The sequence below is a fragment of the Clytia hemisphaerica genome, unplaced genomic scaffold (assembly GCF_902728285.1).
Source record: "Clytia hemisphaerica strain Z4C2 unplaced genomic scaffold, Clytia hemisphaerica genome assembly, whole genome shotgun sequence".
In the NCBI taxonomy this organism is placed as follows: domain Eukaryota; kingdom Metazoa; phylum Cnidaria; class Hydrozoa; order Leptothecata; family Clytiidae; genus Clytia; species Clytia hemisphaerica.
This window is the reverse complement of record NW_027104424.1, coordinates 221,176-240,386: the sequence shown is the minus strand read 5'-3', so window position 1 is coordinate 240,386 and position 19,211 is coordinate 221,176. Positions and strand designations below refer to the sequence as shown.

The 19,211-nt window shown below is 35.2% G+C and overlaps 2 long non-coding RNA genes across 2 annotated transcripts; both read right to left on the bottom strand.

Moving 5' to 3' along the window:
* Positions 1–10,156: 10,156 nt before the first annotated feature.
* On the bottom strand, positions 10,157–12,992 carry LOC136820437 (uncharacterized). The gene is made up of 2 exons (XR_010848584.1): positions 12,927–12,992; positions 10,157–11,491 (listed from the first exon to the last, which is right to left on the bottom strand). It is a non-coding gene; the product is annotated as an uncharacterized lncRNA (long non-coding RNA).
* Positions 12,993–13,755: 763 nt separating this feature from the next.
* Positions 13,756–16,189, bottom strand: LOC136820436 (uncharacterized). Its single transcript, XR_010848583.1, has 3 exons — positions 15,844–16,189; positions 14,478–14,645; positions 13,756–13,966 (listed from the first exon to the last, which is right to left on the bottom strand). It is a non-coding gene; the product is annotated as an uncharacterized lncRNA (long non-coding RNA).
* Positions 16,190–19,211: the final 3,022 nt, after the last annotated feature.

Genomic DNA, 19,211 nt, shown 5'->3' with positions numbered 1-19,211 from the left:
TTTTGCAGAAAGATGCGTATTCCCAATGCTCAAAACATGGCTGAGTTTGAGTTTTTTTTTTTTGGTTGAAAATGCCGGAAATCGCCGTTTTTGCAGATTTTCATTAGATTTTTTCCTTGTATTTCTATGTTTTTCACACAAAAACATTATTGATAACAAAGCTCACCATCAAGCATGATTCAATTGTCAATAAAACTGATTTTTGTGACCAGAACTTTCTATTTTTTTCCCCTACAACCCTTCCCTCTCCCCCCATCAACAATCAATGATGAATTTATCGTGTTATGCATTTTCGCTAAACGCTATATTTTTTGACTGATTTTTTTCTCCTCGAATTGCTATCCAACTTTCATCATCAGGTAGGTCCATTCAGCATCTAGCTTGTTTTTTTTAACTTTTTTTGAAAGTCGATATTATGACAATTTGAAATATCTAAAAATGACTTCTTACACGATTCTAACGTCGATTTTTTCCTTGCTAGAAGTCAAAAACTTGTGACTTGAATATCTCAACTTTGGAAAAGAGTTATACAAAAAGATTTTGAGAAAAGATTATTGGAAATTTTCACCAGGACCATTGGAGGGTTCTACAAGCAAAATATCTTAAATCATTCGATTGTCCCTTTAAATATACACAGTGTTTAAAAGGAAAATATCTCAAGCCCCAGTTCCAGAGTTATAAGCGTCCAATTTCTAATTGGGAGTTTTATTTCCAGGTACAGTAGTTCTTCTTTTTTGATATTAAAGATTATCAAATTTTGTCAAAAACTTCCCTTGGAACTTCTAAAATTTAGTAATTTTTAAACCAGAGCATTTCATAGTTTTTAGGGAACGCTCTATTTTACATCACAGAAAATCGGTGGACTTTTGCTTTACTTTATAATGTTTAATGAGATTCGCGCATAGTTTCTTTTCAATTAGGCTGAATTTAAGAACTAAATTTTTTTGATTCATTTACCATATAGTGTCCTGAATATGGAAGAATCTCTAATTTATGCAAACTTTGAATTTTGAATAACTTTTTTGAAAATTTTATTGAAGTACCTCGGAAATTAGATATCGATTTATAAATTTTTTAACTGCATAGGATATAATAATTTATGGAACTTTATATTAAATTCAAACCTTTTGGAGTCGGCCCTCCTTTTTCAGGGTTCATCTTTTTTGCTACTCACACCCATGATAACTTTTGCCAGACCTGACTCATAGGCCTCTGAATGTCGTAAAATCTTTTCTTTTTTCAAACAAACTTATTTTGGTCGCGTCCCATGAAAGATGTCACAGATCCTAAAGGCTTGGGGACACGAGAATTTTTTTTTCGCGTTGGTGCAATGCAGCATGCTCCATCCCACCAACCTGAAACGCTTTCTCGTGTCTCCACCTCATTTTTCTTTCTACCGATAAAAGTGAAATCTCACCTTTGTTCCTGGGACAAAATCATCGTGTCTTTTGGGTATTTTCCTCACTTTTTGTTCCATGAAACAAAAAAAAAGAAACCATGGGACACGTACTTTTTTCTTGTGTTGGTTGGATAGAGCATGTTGCATTGCACCAACGCGAACAAAAACGTCTCGTGTCCCCAAGCCTTAAGGGTCGACCCCATTAATATTTCAGTAATTTGAAAATTTAATGTAAATTTTTTTGCTATTTATAATCACATGTATTACTAATAGGTAAAATTTATATTGAAGCATTTTTAAAAATGTATTTTAGACATCTACTTGAAACCATTTCTTATCTAATGGCGATATTCCTGGATATCTTGGCATATCCTATCCATAATATATAGAATGAAAAAATAAAATGATTTTTCTGTCAGACCTACAAACAACAAAGAGTGGCCGAATTCTTCTTCCTCTTAGAGAGACGATGTTACAATGAAAGTCCTCTCTGGGTCCCTCTGTCTTTATCCTAGCTTGGGACAGGCTGACTGTCATTTAAGACAGTCAGGCGACATTACCCCAGCGGCCTGTACAAGATGACAACAAACTCCAGGTAGACTGAAAAAAAACTACTAAAAATTTCCATAAATGTTAGATGTCTGGAGGTGGGAGGTCACTCTGAGGTGCCTAATCAACACTCCCTCCCCCGTCTATTAACGTTTAAAAGATATTTTACCTGTCGAAAGGAGAGTCTCTCATTATGCTCTAAAAAGCCTTGTTTAAGTTTATGATTATTTTTTTTGGAGGGGAATATTTAGAGGTACAATTTCCAACCCCCCCCCGAACATACAAATGTGAAGATTAGTCTATTAGGAGAAATTACCTGAAAAACTTTTATTGAAACATTCCATTTTACTTTTATTCACTGTCGCTTCTGGTTGCTCGTTTCAGTAACAAAGTCACCCTTTTAACATTATTTTTATGCTCGATGTGGCGTGAAGACGCCTAACAGCAGCCCCGTCCGCCCCGTCCGCCCCGTTCCATAACATGAAAGTGTAATGTGGATATACTAAACCAAACATTAATATTTAATTTTTCATCATGTTAGCTTTTTTTTATTTCTTCATAGATATTAATAAACAAGAATGACAAGAAATTAAAAAACAATTGAAGAAACAATGAATACACTTCAAAGATGCAGAAAGCCAGAATCATCCTCCGGTCTGGTTGTTTATGCCAAGAAGTCGCTGGCGATATTGATCACATCTGATGTGGACAGCAATGTTGGTTGAAATGACCTGAAATGACTGTGGCCTTATATCACCATTACTGGAGGTTACCTAGTTAACGTTGGCTTCAAAGTTAACAATGATTCATTCAACCTATCCCCATTTTAAAGGAGATCTATGAAATGAAATATCGAATCTATTCAAAAGTTAGTTCATCTAATGTTTTCAGCTACTAGTTGTTAAATAGCGTAAAGTACAAAGAGTCCTAAATACGTTGGGGGGTGGTGTGACTTCTAAGTTCGAGGGTTGGGATGGCTAAATATGTCTTCTTTGTCGTTTGTCGTTCTTTTTATCATTTGTCGTTCTTTTTGTCGGTTTTTAATACGTTATTTATCGTTCTTTTTTAGATGGTCTGGAAAACGTTGCATGAACAATCTCTCCAAAGTTATAGATTCTATTATTGATGTACATTGACATTGCTGATTGAATTGACGAATACCAAATGTTAGTTTTGGAACAAATTCGGTAAGCTCAGACGACAAGTCTTCTTATCCAAGCAACTTTGTGATTCCAGGTGGTATAGCTTTGGAAACTAGTGCTATTTGAGTCTATATACGAAATACTGAAAGCCGGTGAAAAGGTAAAGGTCTGGTGAAACAATTTCAAAGCTCAGATGACAAGTCTTCTTATCCAAGCAACTTTTGGATTACAAAAGGTATGGCTTTGGAAACTAGTGTATTGGCCCCTATTAAACAATAATGTTATTCTCCCGACAAAGTATTGGTGTGGAAATTAACATTAACTGGTCCATAATATGTGTTAGGGATGCGATATATATGCGAGATTGTCCTTTCATCACTCTCTCTCAAAAACAGAAGATGATCGAAGTATCGATTAACATCAAATTGGCTTAGCAAAGCTCAAATTTCCAGGTGTGGAACGATTAACTCAATATACATTGATTCATAAGTTGTGACAATGCGAAGTTGAGAACGAAAATTTGTCTCAGTGAGGTTCCTAAAATCATCATTCAGTTAAGTCAATATGATATACCAAACCTACTGGAACCCTTTATTCCTGGAATATTTGAATTGGATACTGAGTTCCTTTGGTCAACTGATGAAAAAAATGGTCACTGAATTGTCATTGTATGCTGTCATTAAATCACACGCAGCTGGCACTTATAAACATTCGAGTATTCAAAATTCAGGCCATGAATGGAAGTTTGTCATAATGCAGACCATTTTGGCCTTTATCTTGCTGTTGTAACGTTTATCCAAAAGTTATAATGGATGTAATGGGCATTGATGTTTGCAAGACGTTTTCTATCAACTTAATCGAATCCATTTGATTTGGTTTCCCTTCATTAATCACCAGGTAACCCATACTTATCTAACCCAGCTTTGAAATTTCTTCCATCTTAGAAGGTAGTTCCGTCTCAGTGAAAAGTATATAAAGAAGCTTTTTTGTCTCAAAATTCTGCATATTTCACCAAAATTTCAAGATAATGTGCTAATAATTTAACTCCAGTAGTTAAGGAGTTTCTTAAAATCAGTGTTTTTTTGTGCGTAAATAAATTAATAAATTAATCGCGATAGTCGGGTTCGATTTCCCGATCTTTCCGTTTTGATTTTCCGTTTTGGTTTGCGTTTGTGCGTTCGCACTTACTAGGATATACTCTTTTAAATTTCATGTTAGATATATTAACAAAGGCTGACCACGATAAAGATATTTGCATAATGGTTCGCTATTTAAAAATGACAATTACCGGAGTTTGCAGTTTTATTTGCTGTTCAAATCCTTCCTTTTCAGATGAAAAATCTTGCTTTGCTCGCTTTGACCACTGCTACGCAAACCATACACTTTTAATTCATGATATTCACCGTTGCAATGTCTTCTAACATTACATCACACATTGCAATGTCTTCTAACATTATTTTGGATCAAATGTTGGCTCTATTTGCGCCGGCATTAATAGCTCATTTGTTGTAAGTGACGTAAAATCAGTCAATGAGTAGTCTATACTAGACGTCACCCGCGTTTTTTTTACGCAATTAACGTCTATTCCACTTTGCGACTTTTTCGAATGTTTTGAGCCCGGGTTTCCGGGCTCTAAACATTCGATTTTTTGACGTCACTTTTAACTTTCGAAGCTCCAGCAGTAGCAAAATAATCGAATTTGCGTCAAAACACTTGAAAGGCTTCTATTTTTCGAAAAACGTCAAAGTGGAACTCACTAAGAAACGAGATGAAAAATCCCGGTTTTTAGTGAGGTGCTCGCTAGTCAATAAGTCACTTTCAACCAATCAGATATTGGGTCCGTGGAAGACATTGCAATGGTGCATATCGTGAATAGACGTTACTGCGTAGAAAAAATGTAGTGACGTATAGTATAATAATAGGCTACACTTCCGCTTGTGTTTTCTTTACACTGTTGTCATAAGGACTTTTTCATTCATATCCAGTACCAGACTCCTCAAAAGCCGAGTATCTTTCTGAAGGTTATTGGCTATTGGCTGGTAATGGGTATTTTTATTAAAATCATCGTTTAAATGAATGACCAGATAGCTCAGTCGGTAGAGCATTCGGATGAGTAGCTTAGATTAATCTGATCTAGGCGGTAAGTTACTCGGAGCTGAGAGTAGACGTGGCGCTCCACCTCAGCATTCGATCTCCAAGGTCTAGCGCAAAAAGAAAAGGGAATAGACTCCCTCACTCCCGACTCCGCCGACAGCCACCAGATGATACTTACTTACTACTAAATGAAACTCGTCAAAAAACAATTTTTTTTTTTAAGTAAAGTGAGGTTTTTAAGAATTGACCTAGAAAAATTAAATATATTAAATAAGTACTAGCCGGTACCCGGCGTCGCACGCCGGTTTAGCTGTCTGCTGAACACTTTCAAAGTCCTTTGAGATGTTGGGAAGGTGGCTTAAAACACGATGAAATCAAAATTAAAGGCAAGAATTCTCTTCAAAGTTTGACTCTATCCCTCCCGGGTGATGTATCTTTAAACCATATTTTGAAAAAGATTTTTGTGGCAAAAATGATCAGAAAACAGAAAGGGCGTCATTCCCAAATTACACCATACCGGCGACCAGCGACGTCCGAGACGGCTCTGCAATTAGATTTTTTTTCTCGCTTTGCTCGCGTTATATTTGCCGTAGTTCTTGATGTTTAGGAAAACTTTGATGTCAAGATAAGCGGAGTGAAATAATAGACATGACACGCGATTCGTCGAAAAAAGACAGCCCGGGGGGGGGGGGGGTACTTAGGCAAGAGAAGGGTGTGGGTATGGGTATGTGCCGGCCTTAAGGGTGCCTTTTTTGAAACATGACAGTTTGAAAAATCGGAAAATCAAACTTCAGTCCCACTAAGAAATGGAAAAATAGGAAAATTTCAACTTTTTGCCCCCAGAAAGATAGAAATTTGGTCAAATTAGTTCCAAAAAGTGAATTAAAATTCACACAATTTCCCTTGTTTCTTCTCCTCTTTATTCTGCTAAGGGTCCGAGGGGCAGGGCCGGGGGGGTACTTAGGCAAATGGAGGGTACGGTATGTGCCGCCCTTAAGGGTGCCTTTTTTGGACTTCCAAAGTCCCGCTAAGGGTCGGAAAAATCAGAAAATCTAATTTCAGTCCCACTAAGGGTCGGAAAAATCAGAAAATCTAATTTCAGTCCCACTAAGGGTCGGAAAAATAGGAAAATTTCAACTTTTTACCCCCTGAAAGATCGAAATTTGGTCAAAATTGGTCAAATTCGTCCTACTAAAGGTCGTAAAATTTCCAAAATTTTCCTTTGTTTTCTCCTTTTTAGTCCCGGTAAGGGTCCAAAGTCCGAAAGTCGGGCGGCACACCCCCCCCCACGTCAGCTCGCAACCCTAGTACCCCCCTCGGGGTTTAAAGGTCCCTTTTTACGAAGAAAGAATTCTAGTTTTTACCGCCTTTTGAATGTATTTTTAATGTTGCTGTTGTTCTAACAAACTTGTTATGTGATTCTTGTGTTTTATTTTATATTTGTTAATTTCGCCTAGCGAAAGTATTGTTTTCAGCGTGTTTCTGCGGCGACGGCGGCGGTTAGGAATTTTTTTCGGGCGTAACGGGAGGAATGAGGGCGTCACATATAGGGCGTCCCAGGATACTTTGCTAAGACAAGGCCCTGTCTATACTTTGACTTGAAATAAGTAATGCTAATTACCTTGGGATTTATGATGAAATGTAACACGGGTCCAAATCTATCGCTATTCCCCAAGCTTCTGACCGCTGAAGTACAAATAGATTATTATGTGTATGGCTGAAAATGATCCTGTTTTGTATTCATCATTGTCAGATTTTTTACAAACATATCACTATGAGAATTCAATAACGAAGGATACTAAAACACAATTCCTGTGTAAATTTGAACAAGATTGGAGAAATCTTCACAGTGTTATGGCTGAAAATTATCGTTTTTGGACTTTGTCGTAATTTCATCGCGGCTGGCGACCGTTCCTTTTGATTTTTCAAACCCGACACAGATTTTTTACAAACATATCACTATGAGAATTCAATAAAGGATACTAAAACACAATTCCTGTGTAAATTTGAACAAGATTGGAGAAATCTTCACAGTGTTATGGCTAAAATTATCGTTTTTGGACTTTGTCGTAATTTCATCGCGGCTGGCGACCGTTCCTTTTGATTTTTCAAACCCGACACAGATTTTTTACAAACATATCACTATGGGAATTCAGTAAAGGATACTAAAACACAATTCCTGTGTAAATTTGAACAAGATTGGAGAAATTTTCACAGTGTTAGCGTTAGGGCTGAAAATTTTTTTTTTTGACTTTGTCGTAATTTTATCGTGGCTGGCGACCGTTACTTTAGATTTTTCAAACCCGACACAGATTTTTTACAAACATATCACTATGGGAATTCAGTGAAGGATACTAAAACACAATTCCTGTGTAAATTTGAACAAGATCGGAGAAATTTTCACAGTGTTTTAACTGAAAATTGTATTTTTTGGACTTTTTCGTAATTTCATTGGCTGGGGCGACCGTTCCTTTTGAAGATTTTTCAAACCCGAAACAGGTTTTTTTCCAAATATACCACTATTTATTACATACACACTATTGTACCATTTTATTTGGTTTATCCTACTCTCCTCCAAGAATTATCCCAACAGAAAAAATAATGCTTGGCTAAAAGCCGTGGCCTCTAATTAGGCTATTTTTCTCCCCAAAATTTTATCCGGACAATCAAATTAACGGCGCATCATGGCTTCACTATTGGCAAGTTTAGAAAAAAATAAATTTATAAGAACTTGAAGATATTAACTCCTAAATGTTTGATTTAGCGGTTCAAATTTCTGCCATGCTGGAAAAACGGACAAATGATGTCCCCTAATTGCACAAGTTTGAGAGAAGACTGTTAAATTTTTGCGAATTCGGCCTATTATATTTTTGTCTCTTCGAGGGAGAGGCACGAAGAAGAGAACTGTTTATCTCTCTGCAAAAAACAACAAAATAACAAGATATACACAAATTCAATTAATCGTTTAATCTATATTTGCATTAGCTTGCCTACATTTACTCATATATTACTGATAGTGTATAATATCATAAAAGATGCCAACAAAGTTTTCCAATCAGCTTAATGATGAAAGAGATTGATTGAAACACTGCGTCGAAACTCGGAACTCTTGTGAACAATATCCCATAACCACAAAAGGATGATTGTAGATTTGCACATGAAAAAATAAAAATAAATTAATTAAAGATAAACATCAATCAGTCCCAAAATGAAGTATAAGCTGAATCTTTAACCTTTCTCAGGCAAGAAAAAGTGAATTCTTATATTTTTACGCCGTATTTTGACGAGACGTATAGGATTTAGTGATTTCTTTGTTTTTTGAATGGTATATTTTTTGAAAGCTAGTGGGAAATTTTAGTTTCTATCTGTTATTTGTAGAAAAAACAGGCGGGTCGCTCAAGGCCGCACAACTTTGGTGGGATGGGAAGGCTTCAAATCCCACTGCACTAAGGAGATCCAATTCTAGCCCTTCGGGATTACTTCATTGATCAGTCCCAACTTAGGGCTGTTTTTAAGAGTGAAATGCATGCAGGGATTGGATTTGTTTCAAAATAATCCCACAGGTGTGTTTGAAAGTCTTTTGTTTAAGCACTTTTATTAGCACATGTACCTCATATTTATCGATATACAGTATTTATAATTATCGATACATATTTTCAAGGCGAAATTTTCGACTTTTCAGTCGTCTTGTTCTTTTCTTTAACAGATTCTGTTTAAAAGATTTCTTTTGTTTTGAAAAGATTTCGAATGTCTCAAATCAAATAAGGTCGTTAATTACATTCCCGGGGGGGGGGGCACTGGGTTTGCGGACTGACGGTATGTGCGGGCCAAAAATTGACTTTTAAAATTGCACCCCTACAGTGCAGCAAAAATCAGTGAAAATCATACCCTTAGAGTGCATTTTCCCCCAAATTTTCGATCCCTTTCGTGCAAAAAATGATCAAAATTCTAGCATTTTTGGTCAAAATATCTAGATTTTTCAAGAATTTTCTGAAATCTCTACCCTTACAGTGCATCTCTAGTTTTTCCGACCCTTACAGTGCATTTTAAACATATTGGAAAAGATACCCTTAGGACCCGCATATACCCGTCGGTCCTTTTGCCCAGCTGCCCCCCCCCCCGGGATTACATTTGAAAACATAAAACAAAAGAAAAGAAAGAAAAAAACAGAAAAAGTCTAATCTATCAATCAAAACAAAGTCTTTATAAAACGGCGCGAATCTGATTTAACACATTTGTGGAGCAAGAACTAAAAGTTATCTTTTGGAAGAACAAAAACATTTTTTTTAAACTGTATTAATACAATATTTCAAATATAAGTATTAGCCTAATACAATATTCAATAACTCCGGAGGCTTTCCCGACATGCAATAAAACAAATCTAAATTGCTCTAGAATATATTTTTTTTTATCATTACTATTATTATTTAAATTTCATCTTGAGGGAGTCGCACTCTACCTCTTGATCCACGAATGCATCTCACCGTCGATCTTAAAAGTGAAAAGCATATAACAGTTCTTATGTTACTCGTGACTTTTGAGAGTGTATCATGTCTCTTATCCGAAATCATTTCTGCGAGACGTTTGTAAAACATTGTACACTCTCGTCCCATAGCCCCGTTTGCCGCAAAAACTAACGGTGAAAATGTCCCATTCTCAGCTTGAAGAACACGATTGCAATATTGTTTCTTCTTTTCTTTCTCATTAGACAATAAACAGTTCTCAATTTTTGTTTTGCTGTACCTTCGAGCGAACGGGTTGAAAACCCTCACGTCAAAAAATGCTCTTTGGCCAGCAGTCCAAAAACTGAGAACAAAAACATTGCGTGCGAAAACGAAAGTATAACAGACAGACAAACAAAACGACATACAGAATACCGCTATTAATATATAGATATTAAATATGATTATAATTAATTCCCAGGAAATTACTACGCGTAGAAAGCCAAAAAACAACAAAGTCAAATGACATTATGTAAAACTATAGTTGTTTTACGACATTTACAACGATATGTTGCCAAAACAAACCAAGTATCTTTACAAATATTAGCACCACGAGTGGTGTTCTGTACATTCCTATGTGAAGAAAATTGATATCAACAAAATATTGATCCTTTTAGTAAAATGTTACATAAAAAATATAAAGTCAAGATAAAAAAAGTGCAAAGAAAAAAAACTGTTTAAATCGATATCGATTCTCTCTGATAAAATTCAATATTTTAGTAGGGTTTATAACCCAAGTGTCCTATTCCGGTTAGTACGCAACGGTGTCAGGATTCAAAACTGATTTTCAAACAACAAAATAAAACATGAAGCACGAACACTCTTTCAATTTCGATTCTCTCTAGTCAACATCAATGTTTTAGTAGGACTTTAGCATCAACATTTTCATTATAGTTTGTGTGCAACGGATTTTCAAACAACAAAATGAAACACGAATCACGAACACTCTTTCAATTTCGATTCTCTCTAGTCAACATCAATGTTTTAGTAGGACTTTAGCATCAACATTTTCATTATAGTTTGTGCGCAACGGATTTTCAAACAACAATATAAAACATGAATCACGAACACTCTTTCAATTTCGATTCTCTCTAGTCAACATCAATGTTTTAGTAGGACTTTAGCATCAACATTTTCATTATAGTTTGTGCGCAACGGATTTTCAAACAACAATATAAAACATGAAGCACGAACACTCTTTCAATTTCGATTCTCTCTAGTCAACATCAATGTTTTAGTAGGACTTTAGCATCAACATTTTCATTATAGTTTGTGCGCAACGGATTTTCAAACAACAATATAAAACATGAATCACGAACACTCTTTCAATTTCGATTCTCTCTAATCAACATCAATGTTTTAGTAGGACTTTAGCCTCAACGTTTTCATTATAGTTTGTGTGCAACGGATTTTCAAACAACAAAATAAAACACGAAGCGCGAACACTCTTTCAATTTCGATTCTCTCTAATCAACATCAATGTTTTAGTAGGACTTTAGCATCAACGTTTTCATTATAGTTTGTGTGCAACGGATTTTCAAACAACAATATAAAACATGAACCACGAACACTCTTTCAATTTCGATTTTCTCTAATCAACATCAATGTTTTAGTAATAGTAGAGCTTTTACTCCAACTATTCCATTGCGCTTTGTTGTTGTCTGCGTGATCATTATTAAAAGAGATCTGTGCACATTTCTTAAACCACCAACCACCTTCTTTTAATTGAGCACATTTTCCGGAATATAAATCGTTATCGCGATCAGGAGTCGAGAATTCCATACCATCATGGACTAACCAATCGGCTAAAACAAAAAGAAGTCAAAATACAGTTGACTGTCTCTAATTCGAACTGAAACGGGGAAATTTATTTTATTCAAATTAAAGAGAGATACGAATTGTAGAAAGTAGATTTTAAGTAGATTTTTCTTTGACGGGGATAGGGAATAAGTTCGAATTATAGAGTGATTCGAATGATAAAAGTTCAAATAAGCGAGAATTCTCTGTACCTCTTGATACTAGGTTAGAGCTTACCATGAAGTATCCCAGCTAGCACCATAACGTTTATCTAACGTTATATGGACGTTGAGAAGATTATATAAACGTTGAAGCAACGTTGTGTGCCAACTGGGATTGGCATCAGAAGCTTTTTTTCTTGTAGATACAACATATATTTTGGAGAACAAATTGTTTTTGTCAACAACAAGGTTGCTAAGGCTCGAACCCTCAAACGAGTCTATTTTTTTTACCTAAAAGCTAAGTGTAAAAGCTTTTGAGATAATCTAACCATGACAAACGATGGCCTTTGACCTAATAAGTACGAATATGGTACACGTTTTTATAAGAACCCAGTTTATAAGAAGATTTAGGCTGAAAACATCTTAAGAGCATGCCCAGCCTTGGAAAAGAGAGAAAAGTTTCTTTAAAAGTCAAAGAAAAGAAGTTGCAGTTATTGCAATGTTTCGAATTTTGAATAATTAAATAATTGGTGGAATTTCTTTTTCTTTTGACCTGCAGAGATAAATAGTGCTATAGATTTAATTTTTTTCTTAAGTTAATTTGTTTTCGAATTAAAAGCGTCAATAAGAACATCTGAGGCTGAAATTCGATGAGAAAATAAGCACATTCAGGCTCAGCCAAAACTAAGGTGCTCTAATAAAAAAAACGTGTATAACATCAGGGGTGGTCAAAGCAAATTTTTCACACAACAAGCTATACTAGTATGCCTACCCCCGGATCTCTACTGATACTTAGCAGATATAGTTTTTCCACTTTAAAAAAAGATCAAACATACAGTGGATGAGCCAATTGGAGCCCACAAATTGCACATGCGTTCTTTTAAACCGTAAGTGGTTAAATAGCGTATAGAACTAAGGGGAATGGTGGTACAGTCACTTTCCGTCGGGGTTGTGGATGGCAAAATATCTCGTTCTTTATTGTCGTTTTTTCGTTTTTTTGTCGTAATTTGTCGTTTTTTGTCGTTTTTATTCGTTTCTCGTTTTTTCTTCGTTCTTTCATAGTGTCTTTATGATGGCCTCCTTTTGGCACTTCCACTCCCTCCAAATATTAGTTAACAATAGTAAACTTCGACAATTTTAATGCGACCTAATTTTTAATATTGTATTCCCAAGTGCTTCTTGTTCTACTTTACTGGAAGAATACGAGAAAAAAAGTTTCAACTAGAAGTAAGCTTTAGGCTATTGTTGCGGTAGAAATTTGCCCTAGAAAAATCTCCCTCACCTTTGTAATCGACTGAAGTACCCTCTTTATATGTACCTGAAACGAGAAAATATATGAAAAGCATGAGTCTGTGTAGAAGCATCCGGCTATTGTGCCTGATTTAATCTTGACTAGTCTTACCAAGAATTTTTGTGACGGTTCTCTAGCTCCCAAGTCTAAAAATAAAGTTTTCTAAACAGATGCTAGCATGATCAAGTATAAAATTTATAACAGTGGTTTTTGATTTACGGCCTGGTCAATAGCGCACCGCGCTAAATCTAAAAATAGATTTTATTTTTGACATAATCATTACTCTCGATGTGTTTGTACGAGTTCCAATCCCACCAACCTTTGCGTTAATCTCTTTTGCACGTTAACTACATCATTGACAAAAGATATATAACAACTTGCACGTATCTTTAATTGAGCCGCGTTGAATTGTGGGATTGCAACTCGTACAAATGTCAAAAAAAGTGAAAAGTAATAATTATGACGTATGCTTTGCGAAGCGCTATTCAGTCAAATTCTAATCAAAATATATGACGTAAATCTAATTTCACTCTTTCAATCAAATCTCTTGTGGTTTAGTCCGTAAAATTGCAAACATCTCGCGAAAAACTCTCGTCATAAATCTCGTTTATCTTCGTTTTTATCTTCACTACTGTTTATTTAAGCATGCGAACATATATCTTCAAGATTTCACGGGAAACGACCACCAGGGATACCTAACAAACGACAAGGCGACAAAACTTGATCTGACCTTGATCTTCCAATTTAAACGGCTGAGAGTAGGGAAGGACATAGACGTATCGAAGAGGCTGATTGATACGGAAAATGGCGCAGAATAAGTAAGGTTAGTAAAAAAAAATTACCTGAATGTACTTTATAATTGGCGGTTTCATCCTCGATGAAAAAACCCTCATATCGAGCATTTATTTCTGACCAGTCCCAAGCTATTGCAATAAACATGATATCCATGTTTCTGCCGGTGGTCAGGTAGTGAATGTTATCATTACCAATCCAATAGTTTGATGCTGGATCTCCAAAACCATCCTTGTAAACTAAAAACGACAAGTAAATAGTTTTTAGTTCGACTGCCGATAAAGGTAGTTTGGTTAAGAGCTGTGAGAGGTGACCCGAGAAATGGAAAGCAAAGTTAACACTGGGCGCTACATTAGGGGGGGGGTAATCCGTCCAGTTATGTGTATAGATCTAGGGTTATTAGGTAGTTGAGAAATGACGTTTAAAAAGAAAGAGAGAAGACAATTTTTGAAGTGTTTTGGACCTGCTACTTAATGGATAGTTACTAAAAAAGGTCCCCTGTTAGGAAAAATATTTTGAGGTCTCACTCCAATTGGAAATATACAATTAATCCCATCTCTACTAGAGAAAACCAGAAAAAAGTTTTTTTATCTTATTACATTTTTATAATCAATAGAATTTCAAACCCCAACGCAAAAAAAGTAAGATTAATTCCAACCCCAACGCTAGATCCCCTTTTTTGCGCTTAGTAAAGTACCTATCTAGTCCTTCGGTTTTATACAGATATCTGTGTTGTACAAAATACATTACCTTCCCAATTCTGATTAAATGAAAGATCCTCAACATTTACTCTTCTTTGAATAGCTATCCATCCTCCATCTGGAAACATGTGACAATACACGGTCATTGTTTTTCCGTTGTGTGTGATATTGTATACACCTGAAGTTTTATGTCCAAAATCATGATGCGTTTGACAATCTGAAAAGAGAAAGTAAAGTTTATCCGCATTAAGAAAAAGTAATTTGTTATTTTTTGAGTTGGAAAAATCCCAAGGGGGTGATAGGGTTGGCGGATAACAGGTATGTGTAGACGGGTCCCCCGAAAATCGACCCTTATAGAAAATAATTTATGCTGAAAAAGTGATTCTTAGAGAGACAAAATTGCTAAAAAAGTGCCCTTCCGTGTCAAAATTGAATTTATGCTGTTTCACTTTCATTCAACTTTGATAAGCGTTTTTCTAAAAGGTTTTATACCAAAATAACCTTCAAACCAATAGTTTTAAAAATCAGCAAGTTGTAAATCTTCGTTTTTATCTTTTGAAAAATATTATTACCATATTCAAGCTAAAATTCAATGCTTCATTTTACTTTCTTTTTGAAGCACCAAAATGACCAACATTTTGGTCAAATGGCATGGAAAGGGTTAGAAAGAAATTTCCACAAAAATTTCTTCAATTTTCAAAAGAATTCTCCAATACTGTCGAAAAGTTTTCTTACTTTCTTGACTTATTCACTATTCTTCTTTGACTCGAGTTTGTGAAAGAACCGACCCTTAGAGAGATTAATTAAAATCTTTCTCATTTTTGCAACCCATAGAAAGATACCCTGAGTATCAGAGGTTAAGTTTTCAAAGAATATATTAACCTCTGAAGACCAATAATAGAAATTTTATCGCGCATGTGTCAATCTAATCACTGTAGAAAGAATCAAAGATGAATAGCAAATATTACCTTATTAATGTCTAGCAGACTGTATCAGTATGCAGTTTACTATTTACGAATTCCCCAGAAACCTCCAAGTGTAATCGGTCACTTTTAATTGAATCGAAATAATAGACAGACTTTATGTTATGATTCTCTATCACTGACTCTTTTTAAAAAGCATTGATGATATTTTTTAGTTGTGTTTTCAACGACGGGAATAAAAATATCAACTTTGAACTTCATCCAAGATCTTGGATGGTCGTCATGGTTACTTTTGTCTTCGTTGATTGCGCGATGAATAGAATCTCGATTCGTCCAGCACAGCGTCAATATATGATTTTGACCTGTGCTTTTCACGGTAATAGAAAGACTTTGAAAGGTAAAAAAATTACCATTACCGTCAGCACCCATTTTTGCCTAGGGGTACCTCCTTCCCCAAGGGAAAATATTTAAGATATAAAAAAATCTATTTACCGATTCCACTATAATCATTTGGATGAAATGAACGTGCCAACATTTCCCCTTCTGAAATCACCAAATGATTGGACAAATCTGTTATGAGTGCAAAAAGTTTACACAGCCAGGTTGAAGCATCGATTTCTTTGTATTGAACATAAAAACAGTGAGTGTAATTTTTAACACATTTGTGAAAACAAAAATCCTTGTGTGTTACTTGTCCATCGAACCATGGTTCAGGACCCTCGATAGCAGTGTTTTGATGGATGGATTGGAATTGTAAAAGCTTCTTTGCAAATATTGTAACAGTAGCTATATTAAAGATGAGAAGACATCGTTTGATATAATTTCGAAGCATTTTATGTTTTCCACTTCTTTAAGTTTCTTCTTCCATATTCATTTTGTTTCCTTCCATCATCGAAAAAAGTTTATTTTTCGTGATGGAAAATTTCAAGTTAAGTTGTTAATTTGTATTGTACTCACTGACTTCTAAAATAAAGAACTAAACTGACATTTGATAATCATCTTGTGACTGCAAAAGGAAGACAACAATTAGCAATAAATTCTCCAGCCACCAATCACCAATTTGAAACACAATGCGATATTTTCCAGGCAAAAAATGTCTTCTATTTAAGAGGGCGTGCCGGCTTTAACGGAAATAAGAATGAAGGTGTCCATTCTAGTCTTAAATTTAGAGTTCGGTGATTGTATTACTCACTCACCAAAATATAGATGAATTATATTCCATTCATAAAATTGAAAAAAAATCTATCAATCAGCTTTTTCATAAATTATTTTGAGTGGAACGCTGCCTCGTTTTGAAACCATCACCAAGGTGATTTATCCCGATTTGCAGTCAAATTTCATTTTGATTCATTTTCATACGTAACCTTGGTGTAAAAACCTTTGTGATTTAAGGGAGTCACCATTGAGATATTTTAATTTACTTATTTATTAGCTTTATTACCCCCGTTTTTATTGCAAATTTGGAAATTTGATGTTTCACAGAAAAGTACTACCAAGGGGTATTTCGGATTCCACATCTTTCAAAGGACTTTTCTGTTTGCCTTGAAATTTGACAGCCTTCTTAACCTAAGGTTAAACTACCACTGGTGTAAAAATGAACTTTGTAGCATAAAAAAAGCTCATTTTTTGCAATCGCAAATTTAACCGCTAAAAATCGCGAATTTTTCAACCAAAAATACATCCAAATATAGCGCTTTTGATTCCCTAAAACACAAGCAAAAAGAATTTCCACAACTATCTTTGATTATCAAAAGTTACAGGTATTCTTGTTTCCACTGCCAATTATATCTGGATACACTTTAAATTCGATTTTCAAACGGTTTCATAAGAACTTTAATCTTTCTTAAACACAAGAATTTATTGTAAAAGCTGTCCGTGTTTGAAACCTTCTTTGCAGCGTTTTGTTTTTGCTAGCGGTTTTAACTCTCACGGGACTTTTATCAGGGATACACCCTGTATCTTGTTAATTTCGCATAGCGAAAGTATTACGATAGGCTTTCGTGGCGGCGGCGGCGGTGCGGAAGAAAAATTAGAAAACGAAAGTAGTTGAAACTTCTAGAACATTCTCGAAAATTCTGAAATATGGACTCACTCGCTAAGATAAATTTAATGATTCCGCTCTGCAAGTGTTTGGTAGGCGTGACCAAGCATTCGTAAACATTATCTTTTTTTTAATGGCGGATTTCAGCATGCTGTCAGACTTGCTCTGTTTTTTTGTATTTTTGTCATGTTTTTAGTGTTTTTAGAGTACTTAAAGAGGATTATATTTCTTTTAGCATAGTATTTTATGTTTGTGTAGTTAGTAAATGCACCAATAAAGTGATATTAATCTTACAATTAAAGAACTGTCCTCGAAAATCACTACACACAACAACACAGACAACAGACAAGTATGATCTTCATTTTTACAGGTATAATTTTTGATTAAGTTGTGTTGTAAGACAGATTATTATTTACTAAGTATTTCACAGAAAAATTTATGGCAGGGGATGAGATCGGGTATTTACCTTGCATCAGTGGAGGCAAACATGCATAGCACAGGAAAAAATCCGTGAATCACACGCTTGTGAAAACCAATTTCCGAGCATGTGATCCTGCAAAAAATCACATGCGTGTGAAAATGTAATTCACAATCCATCTTTTCTCACTTGTTAAATAGAATAGAAGTGAGTTACTTTTAGGGTATTAAACCTCTCTCTTTAAGAAAGAGAAACAATCCTATTTGTGATTTTAGATCTAGTCAGACACTCCATTTAAGTTGAGAAAAGATGGCTTGTGAATTGCATTTTCACACGCATGTGATTTTTTGCAGGATCACATGCTCGGAAATCAGTTTTACCAAGCATGTGATTTCCATACTTTTTCCTGTGATAGCCCTCTGGCCCTCAAATGAATGACCCGCCTGGTCATTAAATACAAAGTTAAAATCAAAACAAAAATGATAGAGTAGAGCTCTGTGCGGAGCTGCATAGTTCATTTGTTTTGAAATTTTGTTGCTTTGATTGGTCAGTCATTTGATTGATGGCTATGCAAGTTTCCCTCCATTGATGCAAGTTACCCGACTTCACGGTAGGTAGGTGAGATGTGTCAGTTTCCAGACTCTCCCACTCTAGATAACTATTTCCAATCGATGACTACTGTAAGTAGTTGGTCTAATAACGATATCCCTCGTTTAAATTCCGACACCCTTCTTTAGAGAAAGGAATAATATGAAAGCTTGAATCACTGATTGAAAAAGGATTATTCCTCTCTGACCACTGTATATATAAGCAAAGAAAAACAGTTTTCTTTTCTATAATTTCAGCTGATAAAAGGGAGTCGGAATAGAGGAGGGAGTCGACACATTAGACCAATTTACGGTAATCGCTAACCAACCGATTGTTGGATATCGATTGATTCAATAATCATGAATGAAGGTAATCGAGACTATTCTAACGATAATAGATGGTTTTTCGTTGATTGGCTGTCGATGATTGCGAACAATATCAAACAGCTTTAGAGTCAATCGATGGAAAATCCATCATTGATAGCCAATCAAAAGCTTCCCGTAAATCTTGATTATAATTGGCTACGATTATCAAAAAATCGATATCCGATCCATCAATTATTTATCGATTAGTAATCGATTGAAGGGATATCGATTGTATCGAATTGATTTTTTACTATTTACTTATTATTTATTATTTCTATATTTTTATATTATAAATTTAGGCTACATTCTTAATATTTTTTCATTTATAAACCATATTTTTGTTACATTGGCGAGAATAACTTTGTATAAAGTTTTTGCTAATCAAAAATAGAAATAGAAATAGAATGGGAGGAGTCTGGCATGTTGGATGGGCGCTTCGTGGGATAGT